Here is a 17,683-nt window from a genome sequence, read left to right as displayed (position 1 = left end):
GTTTGATGTTTCCCACTAGATATTCAGATACTGTGAAGAATCTAGGATGTATTTGGCAGCCAAGTATGGACTGCAAGTTACAGGTCAGCCAAATGGTAAAGTCAGTCTATTACCAATGGAGATTTTTAAAACGAGTGTTGTCTCTCATTGCAGAAAAGGATCGACCAATAGTAGTTGGAATATTGACCAATGCTAGGCACGACTACTGCCAGACCCTCCTTATGGGGGTTCAAAAATTTCAAATAAGGAGATTATAGGTAGCGCAAAACTCTGCTATCAGACTGATTTTCTCATTAAAAAGAAGAATTGAAATTTCTCAGTATAGAAGAAATCTGCATTGGCTTCCGATCTCACAGAAAATCCTGTTTAAGGTGCTTTTTCCGGTGGTCAAGCAGGGCTCAGGTCAAGGGTAGACGCGGGTGGACAGAGTCCACCCACTTTTTTCAGAGGGTGGACTCAGCCCCCCCTCAGCTAAAATGAGAAGCATTGAATGTCCTCTTTTAATTTATCAATTAAAGTCGACCTCAGGGATCAAACAGCAGTCATCAGATTTGCAGGCCAGACACTTCACAACTGCAATAAATAACACAATGAAAAATAAACAATTAAAGGTGAAATGTCCCATTTTGGTACTGCAAGTTCCAGGCAAAACCTTTGTTTTGGTTCTTAGAGTTTAAAACATGCACACCATTAGAAGAAAATATCCTCTCTTGATTTTGTGTGTGTGTGTTGATTTTATGAAAGGCAAATGTCATTTGTCCTGTGCAATTTGGGTGGTTATGCAAAGCCAATTTAATGAAATGTGATTATTTTAACTTAATATGCTAATTTCTGGCGACATCACATCCCATTGTGTTTGTTGACGAGTCCCTCCTCATAAATTTTTAGGACTTGACCCCTTTGGTCAGGTGTATCCATGGGATGGCACCAGCCTATTTAAATGCAAAGATCCAGCTGTATCGTCCCCAGAGACCAATGTTCCCTCAGAAGATTTTTAGCAGCGCACACAGACAATTCTCACCTATTCAAAATGATTTAATAAGGCACAAGTTACAGCAATTGCCTGAAATTGTCTGAAATTGTCTTTCTCTTAAAATAAGCAACTAGTCTTGATATTCTGCTAAATTGCATTACACTACTATGCAACTAAAATCCTTAACAGCAAAATACAACACAAGAGGTTAAAAACGAATATGAAAAACTGGCTCAATGAACAGAAGAATCTAACCAAGATATGCCTGCACACATTAACCAACGGTTTTCCCTCCCCATCCATGACTCCTAAACCTGACTCTAACACACATTTACCTTATGGCTCTAACTTCTGCCCCAAAGTACATTACGATACTACTGGACAACCTTGACTCTTCCTCTCTTTGCTCTGAGAAAGGTTAGCAGACGTGTACCTACATCCACTTGTTTTATGTTTGTTGTAACATGAATAACGTTCACGCGTCAGAATTTGTTCCTCCTTGTGCCTTACTAAAAGCGTCAACCACACTATATGATCTAACAACCAGCTCAAATATCGGATACTGACTGTAAGTAAGCAGGCTACTTAGATGTGTAACCAAATCCCATACTTCCTCTTCTTTGAACATATGTCACGCAAGTGCTTTGAAGCGGCCCCCTTGTACGTTCACACAATTTAAAACTTAAATATTAATTTGCCCTCTAAAGATTTTGAAAAGACAAATGTGATGCTCAGCTTCTCCTACTTTAGCATTACTGATATTACCGTATAAGTAGAGAGCACCATTGCAATGTCATTTACTTAGCCTACAAGGGATAATGGGTATGGACTATATCTGGGCTAACTCGTCCATAGTATCAGGGCATATTCAGTCAGAAGCATGCTTTTCACACAATCTGCATCATAGCCTAGTGTTCAGAGTTCCTTTGGGCATAGACCTTCACACATTATATGGTAACTCGCTTCTATACAAAAACCGTTTCACTGAGCACTTGCGTAATCCTACACAATGATATTGGGTGGGGTATGTTGCAAACAATTTTGTACGCACTGCAGAAGAATTGTGTGCATGCAGAGTCATGACATTCATAAAATGCACATCATATGTTGAGGCATTTAAATATGCCTTGCTTGAAAGTTTACTGCTACAATCCCTCACTTTTTACAGTGCTCTATCAACTAGTATTGGAGGCAAGCACAGGGGAAGGGACTGGGTAGAAGCATCACTCCTTGCGGGTGATGAACAAAGCAGCACATTTCAAAGACCAAGTCAGACGTTTCGGCAGTACACTGAAGGAAATGTGTTGCGTGTTTGCTAAAGGATAGGACATTCTAGTACCCATCTAGACAACAGCACCTTATTTTTCTTTCTATGCTCAACTGATGAGGGCTTTTCAATATAACCATATGTTCTGTGTGTGCAGTCTCTAGCATCTCCCTGCATCTTATTTAACTGATCACAAAGAACTACAGAAGATGGATCCATAGTTACAGAAGAAGGCACTCAATCAGTTGTATCTCTGATGAATTGATGCAATTAACTTAAAAGGCATATATGTGTGATTTCTTTCAAAAGGGTTTCATAATAAATCTCAGTAAGGCTTTTGTTTAGTTTTATCTAGGCTGTGGTACGGAAGGCTGGGCAAAACAATACACTGTATTATGTGCTCTGCCAATTCACTCCCTATGTCAAGGGTACAAGCAGGGCACTGATCAGATTTTGCTCCCTACTTGAACTCAAATGATTTTTCAGGGAGTAAACAAGTAATTAGCTTTGCCAATAGGGATACTTTCTGCTTATTAAAAGTTGTTCTTTCCCCATAAAATTCCTTATGAGATCGGGCATTAATATTATTAGAGGTCCTTCCTTCCTATGCCACTGATCTACTGGTCACTAATTTGAAAAAATATCAGTGGAATTTTGTGGGTTGAAGCAATGATATGTTCATTGTTTCTCATTTTTTTAGGCACACTTTCCTTTTTAGGGAGTAAAAATGCATGGTGCATAGGTCTCTTAGCTCTAAGGCTGGTGTTATCACTACCCACAGGAGAAAGTAATATGGATAGTAAGCAGAGACATAGAAATTTTGCATCATTACATTCTAAGGTGCAGTTATTCTGATGCAATTATGTCCTTATACAAATTATTAGAAGTATGTTCTCCTGGCCTGGCTACATCATTAAAGTGGCACTTGGACTCCTTTCAGCATGTTCTTGACACATTACTCTTAATTGCCATTAATTCATCGACAAATGTATTCTGTCTGAGTTTCTTGACAGCCACATCAGTTATGACAAGAGATATTTGTGTTTTGTAATACAAATTAGTGATTTTCCAGTGGCATGAAACATGGACCTCATTACCACTTGGGGCGGTATCCCGGCATAAATCCGCCAGAATACTGCCCAAACAAATTACTGTTACCTCCACTTGGTCCGGAGGAATTTCCACCAGATTACAACTGGTGGTGGTGGTGTAATTCCCCATTCATATTGAGTCCATTGGATTTAATATGTGTGGCTTTTTTGGCAGAATTACCGCAGCAGAAATTCCAAAGATTTTGGCATTGAGTTGGTGGATTTACATCCAGTATTTTCCTGGAGGCAAATCCTCCACTGCAGGCCCGGAATCGTAATTTAGAGTAGTGGTAAAGTTGTCAGTAATGGAGTTACTGCCAACTTTACCACTTACCGCCAAAATCATAATGAGGCCAACATTTTTCTTTGTGCAGAAGTTCGTTTGCAAGGTACTGTGGCAGATATTGAAGTCTTGAACTGGTTGATGAGTTTTCTGTATAATCACATATGGCTTATTTTAGCCTATGTGTTTGGAAAAAGTGTTGTAAGATTTTTAAAGAATTGCATTGGCTGGGAAGAAGAAATTCCTTTCCAAACCCTCTTCTGCGACGGTCGCTCACAAAGTGGCTTACCTCATTAGTCAGTTGCGCACATGGAAAATAATGTGCGCACAACAGCCAACCGGTTCCACACATAGAGAAAAATAATTAGAGGGCACATTGCTGGAGATTGTTGCGTTCTTTAGATCAGCACCTATTGTAGGTTACACTGGTCCGAACGACTACTTGGGGCGAGAGATGGTTTTCTGCCTTCGGCCCCCGAGCATGGAATTTTTTTGAGGCTTTGGTGCATCGATTCCTTGCAGAGTTTTAGGAAACAACTCAAAACCCATCTGTTTGCCTAGATTCTGGTCTTCCATCGTCAGCCTGTGCCTTTGTGACACTGTGATAACTAAGTAATACTACCTCTGTGCCTCGATGCGTTTTTGCCTGGTCCCCTTTGGGGTATGCATGTTATAAGTCATCAAATCAAATCTAAATCAACTGACTATAACCAGGGGACCTTAACACACAGTTACCTTTATTGTGATGTGTATGTCCCATGTCTACCCATGTCAGCCATGCTTAAAATGGCATGTGGTATGAGCTGTAGACCAAGCCTTATTGCTAAACGCACGGTGCAATGCAAACACATATTTAGTAAAACGCAGGCAATGAGATTTACTTTTGCAATGTTACATTACAGTAAATTAGAGTTTTTTTTCAAATAGTCCGGGCTGAGCACCAGCGGGCCTGCGTCGAGCACACCACAGGCCTCTTGTGTAAAAAATGGCCGTTCACTGCTATCAACCTCATAGAGAAGCTGCGTCTGTTCATGGAAATAAGCGCGCCCCTATTATTGAGACAACTGAGTCTCTCACCCAACAATCTCTGCTTCATATCTGCCACTAGCATGCACCTCGGTACCAAGCCAGCTCCCTAATATACAAATCGACTGTCCAACTGAACCGCCTGTTTGTAATAATACACATAACTACCCTTCCTGACCTGTGGAACCTTGAGATTAACAACACTAAACAGCAGCCTGGAGTAGTTAGCAACCCTGCACCAGATCATAAGTCGTTTGGGAAAGCACTACCATTGTATCAAATCTATCAAGAGGCAAAGCAATTTCTGTTAAATAGACGATAGTGTCGGAAATATTCCATTCTATTGTCCCGCTTAGAACCATTACCACAAGCGACGTAAAGATAGTCGATCAGATCGAGGTACTGGAAAAATGCATCACAAATAGATGGTTCTCTTCCCACACCACCCTTGAGTACGTTACAAAATACAAAGTTGAACTACTAAAATTAGACTACACCTGTAAGGTTGTGCTTATACCCACAACGAAAATGCGACTACCAATGGCCTTCCCATGTGGCATTCAAAACCAGGCCAAAGCTACAGTGCAAGAAACAAAGGAAATACTTGAATATAACAAACTGGCCTTGAAAATCCTCACTCAAAATGTTAGTAGAACAATTGTACACAAGAATGTCATGCCAACTATTGATTGATGTACGTAGTGATTCGCTTGATAAGCACAATGAGGTCACTGAAAATGGCTATTGGCAGTCTGGGCATCGATGACGAAAATATGATGCTCACATGGGATACGCGAGGACATAGCCACTGGTTTGACGATGAGGGTTTGGTAGCCATGTTAGATAACTTTGTCATTGTAGCATGCCAAGAAACCTGGCTTACTGATGATGTGTTATTCGACGGTCACAGTACCACACAGGAACTAGCCACACAACAGAATAAAGGTTGCCAAAGAGTGGGCTAATAATCACGGTTAAATTCCCATGGATAGCAGTTAGACTCAAGGAATCTACCCTAAATGTCAAAGCAGCTAGGTTGTCACACCAACGCGCAGTAATAATCTTGGTAAACGTATATGATCCTCCGAACATGGTGCTCACTAAAGATAACATAAGTGTAGTGACAAACATTCTCCATCAGTTCAACGGTAACTATGCAGTATAGATTGTGGGAGATTTTAATAAAAAAATCAGCAGTCCAAAAACTGATAATCTCCACCCGAATAACAATAGATCCTCACCAATGGAAATGTCTGATCATAACAAACAAGGAAAACCATGGCATATCCTTCTTGAATCTTATGGTTTTCAGAGGCTAAACGGTAATACCCCATGTGATGTAAATATGGCATCCACAAGAATAGTGGGGCGCTGCGCATCAACTCTTGACTATGTGTTTGTAAATGGCAAGGCCCTACATTTCATACGGGATATGGGTATAGTGTATAGAGAGGAAAGTGACCATATGCCGCTTTGTACTCTCCTGACAATACCGGGGGTAAATAGAAAACCGTATGCATATGGACAATGTGGCCAACTGAGTGTAAACGACAGCCATAATCGAATACAATGGCACGCCAAAAACATTGGAGTTGCAAACTCGTTGGTTAAGGTACTATTACCAAAATTCATAGTTGAAGGGTCATCTATTGATGAACATACTAGTAATCACCTAGCACTACATTGTACTGCTATGATGGAAGCAATTAGTAAACAGGTGCAACAGACTTGTGTCTACAAAACCACCCTTGAAATATTGAACAAAGATAATCGAAGCAGACATTATAAGGACAAGTTGATTACCTATGACAAAAAGAAAATGTGTAGGGATAGTGCCATGGTTGTAACACTTATTGAGGCAGAACTTGCTGCTGGGCCAGTATCTGTAAGTGTCAATGCTATAAAGAATAGATATCGCTGCTGAGTTGGACTACATAAGCGCACATGTGAAAATAAAAGATGGCGACAGATCGCTCATCTAGTCCAATCAAATACCAGTGGTTGGAATTTATTTCAAAATACAAAAAAGGGAGACTTGACAACAAACTGTATATCCGAGGAGAGGTGGTGCGCCCATATTAATGCCACTCTGGGACAAGGTGAAAAAACTGAAGAGATTTTCCCAATGACAACCTAAATATGGACTTGCAAAGCCTCCCTATTAAATATAAATGTTATTATAGAACGGATCAACAATTCCCAGGCACCTGGCACTGATGGCACTTGCAATAAATTATTAAAAATGGCACCGGAAACATGGGCCACTGCCCTTCTCATGCTATTTGAAGAAATCGGAACCACTGATATTATTCCAAAGACATGGTATGAGAGTCATATTCTAACAATTTAAAAAAAGGGAGCATGGGACGATCCTGGGAATTTCAGGATGCTAGCCATGCTTGATGTCCCATAGAAAATATTTGCACGCATACTACTTATAGAATTAAATGAATGGATACAGAACAATAATATTCTGCAACCCAACCCGATCGGCTTCAGGGAATGTGCTAGTACCACGCATAATTTAATTGTACTAACATCAGCCATAGAATACTCTTGGAAACGCTGCACGTCGAACGTATATTGTGCCTTTATTGATTTTTTGGCAGCGTTCGATACAATATTGAGGAACTACCTATGGAAAAAGCGGACTTGAGAAATATTCAGGAGTCTAGCACAATCATTCAGTACGTGTTGACCTGCTTGTGTGCAGCTACAGTGAGCAACAATGCAGACAGGATTCTATTAAACTCCTACAGCTCCTAGCACAGAAGGGGTACAAGGATGACTAAATAAAACTGCAGTATTGCCTACAGGAAGTGCTGTATCTAGGGCAGTTGATATCCACCAATGGCAAAAGAATAATACCAGAACGCGTCTGTGCGCGCCACACAACGACCCATGACAGTAAAAGAAATGCAAAAATTCATAGGACTGTGTAAATATTGCAGGGCATGGATCCTAGACTACAGCACACACAAGGCTGCTCATACAGGGCCTCAAGGAGGCACAAAAGACTGACAATAATATAGGAGGGACAGCAGAAATTATACAAAATGTCAATGACCTCAAGAAAGTGATCTCAAAGGCTCCCGTGTTAGCAACCCCAGACTACACGCAGGAATTCTACATGTTCTCACACTCAAATGGTCAGCCTATGACTGCAGTGCTGACACCGAAACGCAGCATGGGCCACAAGCCACTGGCCTATTACAGCAGCATGCTAGATTTGGTGATGCAGGGGCAGTTTGCATGCAAATAGGCACTTTCGTTCGCAGCGTTAGCGATCGAAAAGAGTTCAACAATTGTGATGGGTGCTCTGTCACTCTCTGTGTGAAGCACGCCGTCTTTGCCATTTTAGAAAAACCAAAATCTACCCTAAATACCCAAAGAGCATCTAAATACGAAATTAAATTATCCTCTCAACCCCTAATATCCATATTGTACGATGCAAGACATTAAACCCAGCTAAGCTTTTAACAGAAATGTGCCCTGATGAGGACCTTGCCACACACGACTGTGTAACATACGAGGGGGAGGAGGATGACATTCCCAAAGCAAAAGACATTGCACTGACAGAGAGGGAGGTTCACCTAGTAGCCGGAGAGTATGAAATATTGATACAGAAAAGACTACCTATGCCTTATTCAGCTCAAGCAGCAGAATTAATAGTACTTATGGAGGCACTACAAGTATCGCAAGGGTGTCAGGTGACCATTAACTCTAACTCGGCGTACATCACTACAACAGTGCACGCTGGTCTATCACAGTGGAAAAGAGGGGGCTTTAGAAGAGCAAATGGCTCTCCAGTACAACAGGCTGCATTACTAGACAAACTCATTTTTGCACTATCGCAACCTTTTGTAGTGGCGGTCGTCAATTTAACATTACTGACAAAGTGTCAGTTGGAAACGCTGCCGCCAATGCGGCAGCCAAAACTGCGGAATACCTCCCAGTGTCCACAACAGCTGAATACGTGGTAACAACACCCACTTCTGAACAGCATCTGTCTCCTACAATGCATTACCGATTGGCCAAATAATAGAACTACAGGGGCAGGTCCCAGAAGACGATAAGGAGCTGTGGGCCAAGAGAGGATGTAAACAATCTCCCACTCTCCTAATATGGAGACAAGAGAGTATGGGGAAAACAGTAATGCCCCATTAGCTGCTAGTAGTTGCATTGGACCAGCTCCACCACCCCTCCCACAGCTCCAAACAACACATAGCGGCTGACATACAGGAGGATTGGTTCATCCCAAACCTCCAAGAACACTTGACCAACATGGTTATTCACTGCACCACATGTCAAAGCTTTGGTGCCGGCATGACCTTACTAACACTGATAGGCACTCTGCCACGCCCTACTGGGCCATGCCACAAGTTGCATATAAATTACGTGGACATGGGCGAGAGATGCAATGGGTCACGATATTTAATTGTTGTCGTTATCTCCTTCTCACGCTGGCAGGAGGCGGGTCTTTGTGCACACCTGGATGCCAAATATGCAGCAACATTTCTGGTACTCAAGATTTTTCCTCGCTGGGGAGTGTGCAATGTGTTGAGATCAGACAATGGGACACACTTGTTTAATTAATTATTCAAAGATATTACCGCACTACTTGGCATCAAACACTTGATGTGTAAGATTTACCACCCCAGGCCAACAATGATGTGGAGAGGATCAACAGACTCCTCAAAATCAAACTGTCCAAACTTTGCACCACGTTGGAGAAAAACTGGGTGTGCTGCTTTCTCTTGGCACTGTTTAGTTTGCGGATACAGCCCAGACAAGACCACAATTTATCTCCCCATGAGGTAGTAACTCGTTGCCACAAACACACACCCATTTCCTCAATCAGGAGGGCATCAGATGCACGTGGGGCAGCAGCGGTTTTAGGAGAATAATTTAAAGACTATTTAACAATACTAACACAAGCTCTCAAATGTATTTCCTGACAGATTGCACCACCCCAATCTGAAGAAGTGCCAGACTCCACAGCTATCTCCCCGACCGATTCCTCACCCTCTCAACTGCTGCTGCAAGGAGACTTTGTCTACGTGAGGTCCTTTGTCCACAAATGGAATAGCCCCAGATTCAATGGACTGTATGAGGTGGTTTTTGCAACCCCTCTTGAAGTCAAGGTGAAGGAGCTCCAGTATTGGATTCCCCTAACCGATGTTTGGGAGGCACCTTCAAACAATGCACCAACACTTTAAGAGACTACTGGTAGTGAGCATCTACCTCACTTCCCTTTACACCACCATCTGACTCACCACAGCAGCAAAAAGCTCTCCCTCCCCTTCTCCGTCTTCCTTACATTTTGCATTTCAGATTGTGAAGACGATGGAACCAGCGCCCTCAAACCACTCATTATATATGTTAGAAAATGTACTGCTTATAGCATCATACCTAGGTTTTAGTACTCATAAATGTGTGCTATGCATTTTATAGCAGGCATATTTGCCATTTCAAAGTTTGTTCTAGGGATTTATTTAGGGACTTATTTTATAATAAGGGGCCATATAAAAGAAGGGGGGCATGGGGATTTTACAATTTTTCTGTAAATAATACACATTTAAATGTAAGTAAACACCACCCAAATGATGATGTATCTGTCACCTTTATACATACACATGATAACAACTGTGTATATAATAAGACTTCACTCCCTCCCATGGATTGTTAGAGTATATTGTTAGGTCTCTATTGTTTGTAAAATTTCCCAACGTTTTGCACAACACACACCGTGATGACGTACATAATATGAGCAGCGTTTATCAACGGATATATAGGTGCACCCAAACGTATAAAGAGACAAGCGCAAAGAGCGAAATATGCCTACCATGGGCTTGGTCTCGACGCTATAGAAGATGTGCATCACCGTAACTCTCTAACAGTTGGTATACGGACATGAGCACAGTGTGGAGGAACAAAGTGAGTGGAAGCTGTTATGTGTGTTTGTTGATACCGCATGCATCTGGGGCGCTCAAGGTTCTAGTGCCACAAGAAGTACCAATTCTAGAGGCACAATGCCTAGTACATCTTGCGCTATGCAAGCTCAGAGGCACTTTCCAGGCACACAATGTGAGGCTAAAACTTGTTGATCCAGATCGCTTGCAGTGCAACAACAACCCAAAAGGTGGCAAATATGTGAAAAAACATTACCTAGTGATACAAGGACTGAAATATATAAAAAAATAAATGGCAAAAAACCACAGTAAGCTGCATGACAAAAGGCCTAGTAGGATACGAAGAAGAGGTCCTGGCCTGATTGGAAGAAGCATGTGCGCCCTTCTGGACTAAACACACGAGAAAACTAACATGGATCTAAGCAATGGAGAAACCTGTGAAGGTGCACAGAGAAGAAACATATGAACTTTGCGGGAAGGTAGGACATCTGTTGTTGGCGGTGTGTTTCGGTGGGTGGGCAGAGGGAAATGTCTCTGAAATTTGGTGGAAAAAAACACAATTTTCAGACATTTCACTCTGGCCACCCACTGAAACACGCTGCCAACAACACATGTCCTACCATCCTGCGTTCCCACAGGTGTCCCGACAAAAATGGTACCCCACATATGTGGATACACCTACCTGGGCGCAAAGGGAAAAGGCTAAGCCACTGATAACCACAAGCCTTTCGGCACAGCAGATTTTGCTCATGTGGACAACATACAGATTTGGGCCTAGGGTGTCGAAGCCACCAAGGAAAACAGGGAACCCCATGCATTTCCAAAAAGAGGACCCCCGTGGGAATACAGAGGTCTGACTTGCGCGAATCGCCCCAGAATGTATTACCCACAATCCCCGGCAAAGTCTGAAATTTGGTGCAAAAACTAAAATTTTCCAGCATTTCCCTCTTGCCACCCACCGAAACACGCTGCCAACACCAAATGTCCTACCTTCCCGCGTTCCCACAGGTGTCCTGACGTAAACGGTACCTCACATGTGTGGGTGCACCTACCTGGACGCAAAGGGAAAAGGCTAAACCACTGGTAACCCCCAAAGGGTTTGAGGAGACAGCCTACAGATTTGGGCCTAGGGTGTCCAAGCCACAAAGGAAAACAGGGAACCCCCATGCATTTCCAAAAATAAGACACCTGTGGGAATCCACAGAGGTCTGACTTGCGCAAATCACCCCAGAATGTATTACCCACAATCCCAGACAAAGTGAAAATTGTGTTTTTTCCACCAAATTTCAGACTTTGTCATGGATTGTGGGTCATAAATTATGGGGCGATTCTCGCAAGTCAGACCTCTGTGGATTCCCCGGGTGTCTTCTTTTCGAAAATGCACGGGGTTCCCTGTTTTCATTTGTGGCTTCGACACCCTAGGCCCAAATCTGTAGGTTGTCCACATGAGCAAAATTCCTGAAAATCTACTGTGCAAAATGACATGGGGTTACCAGTGTTTTAGGTTTTTCCCTTTGCACCCAGGTAGGTGCACCCACACATGTGAGGGACCATTTGCGTTGGGAAACCTGTGGGATCACACAAAGGTAGGCCATGTGTTGTCGGCTGCATGTTTCTGTGGGTGACCAGAGTGAAATGTGTGGAAATTGTGGTTCTTTTTCTGTAATTTTCCCGATTTCCCCCCAAACTATGGAATCTCTCCCTACATAGTTGTTGCCTGACCTGCGCAAATCACCCCTTCCTAAACTTGGAATATAGTCTACTTTTCAGAAATGTATGCCTTTCTGGCTTCCCATTCATCTTTGCTACCCTTTTCTTCCATTCCGTCCAGCAATGTCCTATTGGACAAAAAATGCCAAAATCGCCTACCTCTCACTAAATTGGTTTCCACTCAATCTGTTCCTGAAAACCTGGAAAATGGCGAATCCAGCAGAGCAAACCATTTGTTCCTAGCTCTTACAAGGAAAACACCACAGGGTTCTTTGTACAACCTTTTATTGGCATTTTCTGAAAAACCCCAAATGTTCTCCTTTTTGGTCATTTTCTCTCACCCCCTCCTACAGCAAACTAGGATTCCTGGGTGGCGTTATGACCACCTACATGTGGGAAACAGGGGCCAACTTTGGCTGAGATATCTCATGTAACAAAGAAGTTACAAAGGATTGAATGGCGACAGACCAAAATCACCAAAAAAGGACTTGGCACTTGGGGGAAATACCCATGGCAGTTAAGGGATTAAGACGGTAAAGCCCCAGAGGAGATATCATTTGTAAGGTAGCTCAGTTAGTTAATGCTCCAAATGCAGATTGTGCACAGGAATATGTAACACCTGTGTTCAGCACCTGGCTTACTCTTCCGGTGGGATAATAGGCAGAGTGAATGCATTCAGCTTCTGATGTAACTCAGCATTTTCCAGGTCAATTGGTTCAGAAAAAGTGGTGGAAAACACTACTACTGCCAGATTTTCGTGCATTTTCTGGGTGGAGTTCGGGAGCCGAGTGGACACACCAGGATCCCCTGTATTTCCCGCTCCACCAGACAAATGCGGCCTTACTGCCAGCATGGAATCTCATGCTGGAAATAAGGAAAGAGATTCCTCTGGGATCTGCTTGGAAATAAAACCTGTTAAAAGCGGGCAGAGTCCAGAGGAAGCCATTGTCAATTCCGCCAGCAATCGCTAATTGCGCAAGGTATTTACACTCTTCCAAAGTGGAAAAGCAATGAGATTTCACCTGCCTTTCAAGCTAAAACCTTCCATTTTATGGCGGAAAAGTAAAAACGTGCACCAATGGAAATGGTCCACTCAATGCAGTTTACTTTGCGCCTTGATGCTTGGGGGTTTTGCGTGATGCTACACATGTAATAAATAAATAAATACATTTAACATGACCCCAGATAAATGGCAATTTGTGATCAGAATGAGTGAGCATGGCATGTCGCTGGTAAGAGGGTGTCCTGTGCTTCTTGAGTGCGTTGGCAAATGCCCTTAATTGCCATCTCACGTTAAGCAGGGGCTTAAACCCATCAGTATGGATTGCGCAATAATAAGTCGACAAAGGTATTTCAAATGGCCAATTTCGCTCTTTGGGTGACATTGTCAAAGTGGGAGAATGTTGCCCAGCAGTGCCACTTTCTCTGCGGAGTGAATTGTGCCACCCCGAGGAAGAAGTGTGAAAAACCCACAAGGGCACTGTGCCCTGCTATTTCTGTGTGTGTCTTCCCCACAGGGCGACAGATACTCAGACATGGGTAAGTCTCAGGTGGCAAGCCTGTACCCTAGTTGATGTGGCAAAGGATTCCAGACTTCTGAGGCTGATAACATTAGTAGCATTGAGTTACATGCCACCTGACAGGTATGTGTGATAAAGTTGCAAAGCAGAGCTGTTAGTGGGCTAAAGCAGGAGGCAATGTCTGCCCACCCTCAAAGGGTACGTACAACCAAAAGTAATAGGCCCCTCCCCCCATCATAGCTGTAGGGGCCAGGCTCCAAATTGGGGCAAGAAGCCCACCAATCATCCATGCCCACGAGGAACCCTCTTGAGCAACCTCTGTGCTTTCCAGGTGATACCAACGTTCTTTAAAGCCAGAGGTCTAAAAGGTAATCGCTTAATTGCAGCTGGAAATTAGCTCCAGGCGTGATCAAAATGTCTTAACCAAGTGTGACATCATCCCCTTCATTTATAAGCAATATGTGTGTTCTCGCGTTTCTTCATCCACTGAATTACTGTTAGAAACAAAGGCAAGAGTTGTGTCTCTTGTGTAGGCATTAGGAAGGCAGTTGCCAGCCTCTGGCACAACATGCCCATGTTCTTCCAATATTGGCCCGCTGTTGCCCTCTTATGCCCAGGAAGAACCATCATGGCAGTGACTGGCAAATGCCTTTCCTCTGCAGACAGAAAAGCGGAAATAAGAGGCCAATTCAAGACATGGAACAAATAGAAATTAAGACAGACTGCAGCTGCCATTGCTGTGTTAGGGAGAATATGTTGAGTGTTCAAGCAAGGAGGTATGTATTAAGCAAGCAAGCAGTGAGACAAGGGAGAGGCAAAGAAAGGCCAGGATGGCTCTTTGAATAATGTAACAGGGCAGAGGACCCATGCTCTGCTGTCCTAGTAACATATGAGATAACCAAATAGATCAGGCTTTGCAGCAAATGTTAAACGAGAAAGGAACAGAGTCCAGCTCTGCATTCAGAATAACAAAGCAAAGAAAGGCTAGGCTCTGAAGCCAGCATGAGATGGAATAAGAAGTACCAGACTCATCGTGAGAGGCTGGCCCGGCCCTCGCAGGGGCGCTAGAGGGGCAGCCCACATAGTGGGTGACCCTCTGGCCACCCCCCTGGGTCCACATACACCCCACCTACTAGGCATCCCCCGGGTCTGACACATCCGGCCGCGGACCTGGGGAGTGCTTATAAGGGGGTGGGCTTGCGATCGCTCATCCTCCTTGCTTGCTGTACCCTTCCCCCCCAAGAGGACAGTCAAAGCAGCAACATCACACACCTGGTCCCTCTACTCCCATAACAGGGCTTACTCAGAGGTACAAACAAGATTTCCTCTTTCTTTGAAACCCCATCTTTCCATTCCAAGAGACACACACGTCTCCTTGCCCCACACAAAAAAAGTTGCAACTTGCAGTTGGTAGAAAAGGCTGCAACTCCTTTATTTGGCAGGAGTCCACTTACAGGTGATCTGCCTCTTAACGAGCTGGCGTCCTAGCTGTGGCCCACTGGAAGTAATTGTTATTTCCTCTCTCTTACCATGAGCTCATAGTCAGATGATAAATCCAGAAATGCAACATACAAAGACATGTTCTTTGCTGCTGCATCCTTTAATTTTCTTCTGTTTTCTTTTCTTCTTTTCTCTTGTTTTGTACAGTGATATTTGTAATTTAATACGTACTGCTATTTTAATTCTAATTTTGTGAAAAGTCCAGTTCTTTGACTAAAACACAATAAATAAATAAATAAATAAGTAAAGCAAAGTCTCCAAGATGTCCCCTGCCCCCCCCCCAGATTGTATGTGTCTCCTACGCCCCTGCACTCAGCCATACTAGTGATATCAGAAGAACATTTGCAAGGGGGGGCCAATGCCTGCTGTGGCCACGACCACCATTTAGGCCCCTGAAGAACAGACAAGTAATTCGTAGTTATGTCATTAGTGACGTTGTTCGTGCTTATAATGTGTTGCACGTGCCTACTGAGGGCAGAACGTTCGCGCGACAGCAGAGATCTTTGCTGACGCTTTGCCATGTTTGTAGAAATAAATGCTTGTTATCCTTGCAAGAGTATCTTGGGCCTTTTTCCCTAGTGGGTTGCATTTTTTCTGATGTGAGCGTGCCAGGGCGTGCCTTTAATAGCCTTGTAGTATAACCATTTTATTTTTATTTTTTTAATAAATGGAGGTGTAGCACTTAAAATTCCAACAGCCTGCCTCTGAATGCCAAGCATGCAGTGTATAGTGCACGAGGAATGCAAAATGTAAATGTAAGCAAGCAAACATCACGTCCCATCATGGAAAACGACGTGTAGCATAAACTGGCAATCACCCAGAGTAGTGACGTTATATTGATCAGTGCCTCCTAATGAGTCTGTGCCTTAAATGTGACGACGCCACTGGGGACTGTGCCAACGCAAGCCTCTCCTTATTGTCTGTTTGCCACTTTAAGTCCCTTTGCAGAAGGCTTAAGTGCCAAGGATGAGTATGCTCGTCCTTTTTGCATAGACTTGCATAATAATAGTCTGGCACTTAAGGGGTTAGAACTTGAACTGGCTGATATCCTCACATGCTCTCGGTGAAGGAAGGGCTGAGGCATCAGGTTTATTTATTTATTTATTTTCCCATTTATATTGCGCCAAAGCCCACAGGTATCAGGGCGCATACATTTAGACAAGGACGACAAACATTAGACAGGACATCACACCGGAGCGAGGTATTGCACATCCATGTCTTGCGCAGGGTCTCGAACCATAGCTCCAACAGTGCTGCAAGAGTGGACTCCCGCTGCACCCAGTACGGCGTCAAGCCCAACTTATTCTAGCCCAACCTATCCAGCCTCAACTCAGACTCCTGGCTAAGAGGTCTCTTGCATGTACCCGGACCTTCAGAGAATGAGAAGGGGCTGGTCTACACGGACCCTTTGTAGAACAAATCCCCCCGCTTCTGATTGAAGTGGCCTTTTTGCATCAATTACAGACTACCTAAAAATTCACTGCTTCTTTCACCACCTTGTGTTGTATTTACTATTTTTTCACCTGACAACGCAAAACCACATACCCTTCTTTTCCATGGAAGTGTTATCTGATTTTAGTAATGTTCATCCAATGTCAATTTCCTTCTACAGCACAGGTGAAGTCACTCAGGCAGGTCAAGTCCTCCTAAACTTAAGGCAGTCTCAATAGTGCAATCACAGTCTCGCTAGTGATGGCCAAAGTTCTCCCTGAAGCATAGAACACTGTCTCAACCCTCAGGAAACATGGACACCTCCCTGGCATGGCCCTGCATGTTGTTGTTCATGAGAGAATATGGCGTGGGCTTGCCAGAAGGACATGTGGTTGAGGCCTTATTTTACCTTTTACTGCCCTCGAGTTAGTTTCCCTAAATCGGCCTGTTAAATACACATCTGAATAAGTCCTATTTCGCCTGTAAAAACATGTGCACGTGGGACTCCGTTTGACAAACAAGAACACGCTGCCACATACGCATGAGCCACAGGGCACTGACTTCTAAGAGGAGCGAGTGATGTACCTGAAGATGCTGTGATGGGATTGGATGGGCGCAGGGCAGCAGCTCTAGTCTCATCTGTCCTTGTCTGCTCTGCCTCCTTTCTACCGGACAACCAGCAACTGTTGCCGCCTGCAGAGATGGGCCCAGTTGTGACATCAACAAACAGCGCCGCCCGGCAACGTGTGGACATTCTAATTCTCTGATGGAGTCCAAGCCCGCATTGGCCCAACAGAACTTCCGAGCCTTAATTCCATTGGATGTTGAAGTCTGATTTAGGAGACACCAGAGTGTTTTAAAGAGTGTCCGAAAACCAGTGCTTTAATCAATCGGTAATGCATTTAATAATTACAATAAATGTAAGTGGACAGTTTATTTATACAATACTGGTTTTGGGAATATTTCTTAG

At 43.5% G+C, this 17,683-nt stretch overlaps 1 protein-coding gene across 1 annotated transcript in view; it reads right to left on the bottom strand.

Moving 5' to 3' along the window:
* The window catches only part of LOC138528587 (uncharacterized), a 1,521,057-nt gene extending 1,503,626 nt beyond the window's left edge, over positions 1-17,431 (bottom strand). The window contains exon 1 of the mRNA XM_069640364.1: positions 17,299-17,431. The gene's annotated coding sequence lies outside the window, so the exon portion shown is untranslated. The remainder of the gene's footprint in view (positions 1-17,298) is intronic.
* Positions 17,432-17,683: the final 252 nt, after the last annotated feature.

This window comes from Ambystoma mexicanum, chromosome 7q (assembly GCF_040938575.1).
Source record: "Ambystoma mexicanum isolate Mex_15411 chromosome 7q, UKY_AmexF1_1, whole genome shotgun sequence".
In the NCBI taxonomy this organism is placed as follows: domain Eukaryota; kingdom Metazoa; phylum Chordata; class Amphibia; order Caudata; family Ambystomatidae; genus Ambystoma; species Ambystoma mexicanum.
This window is presented reverse-complemented; position numbering and strand designations above follow the sequence as displayed.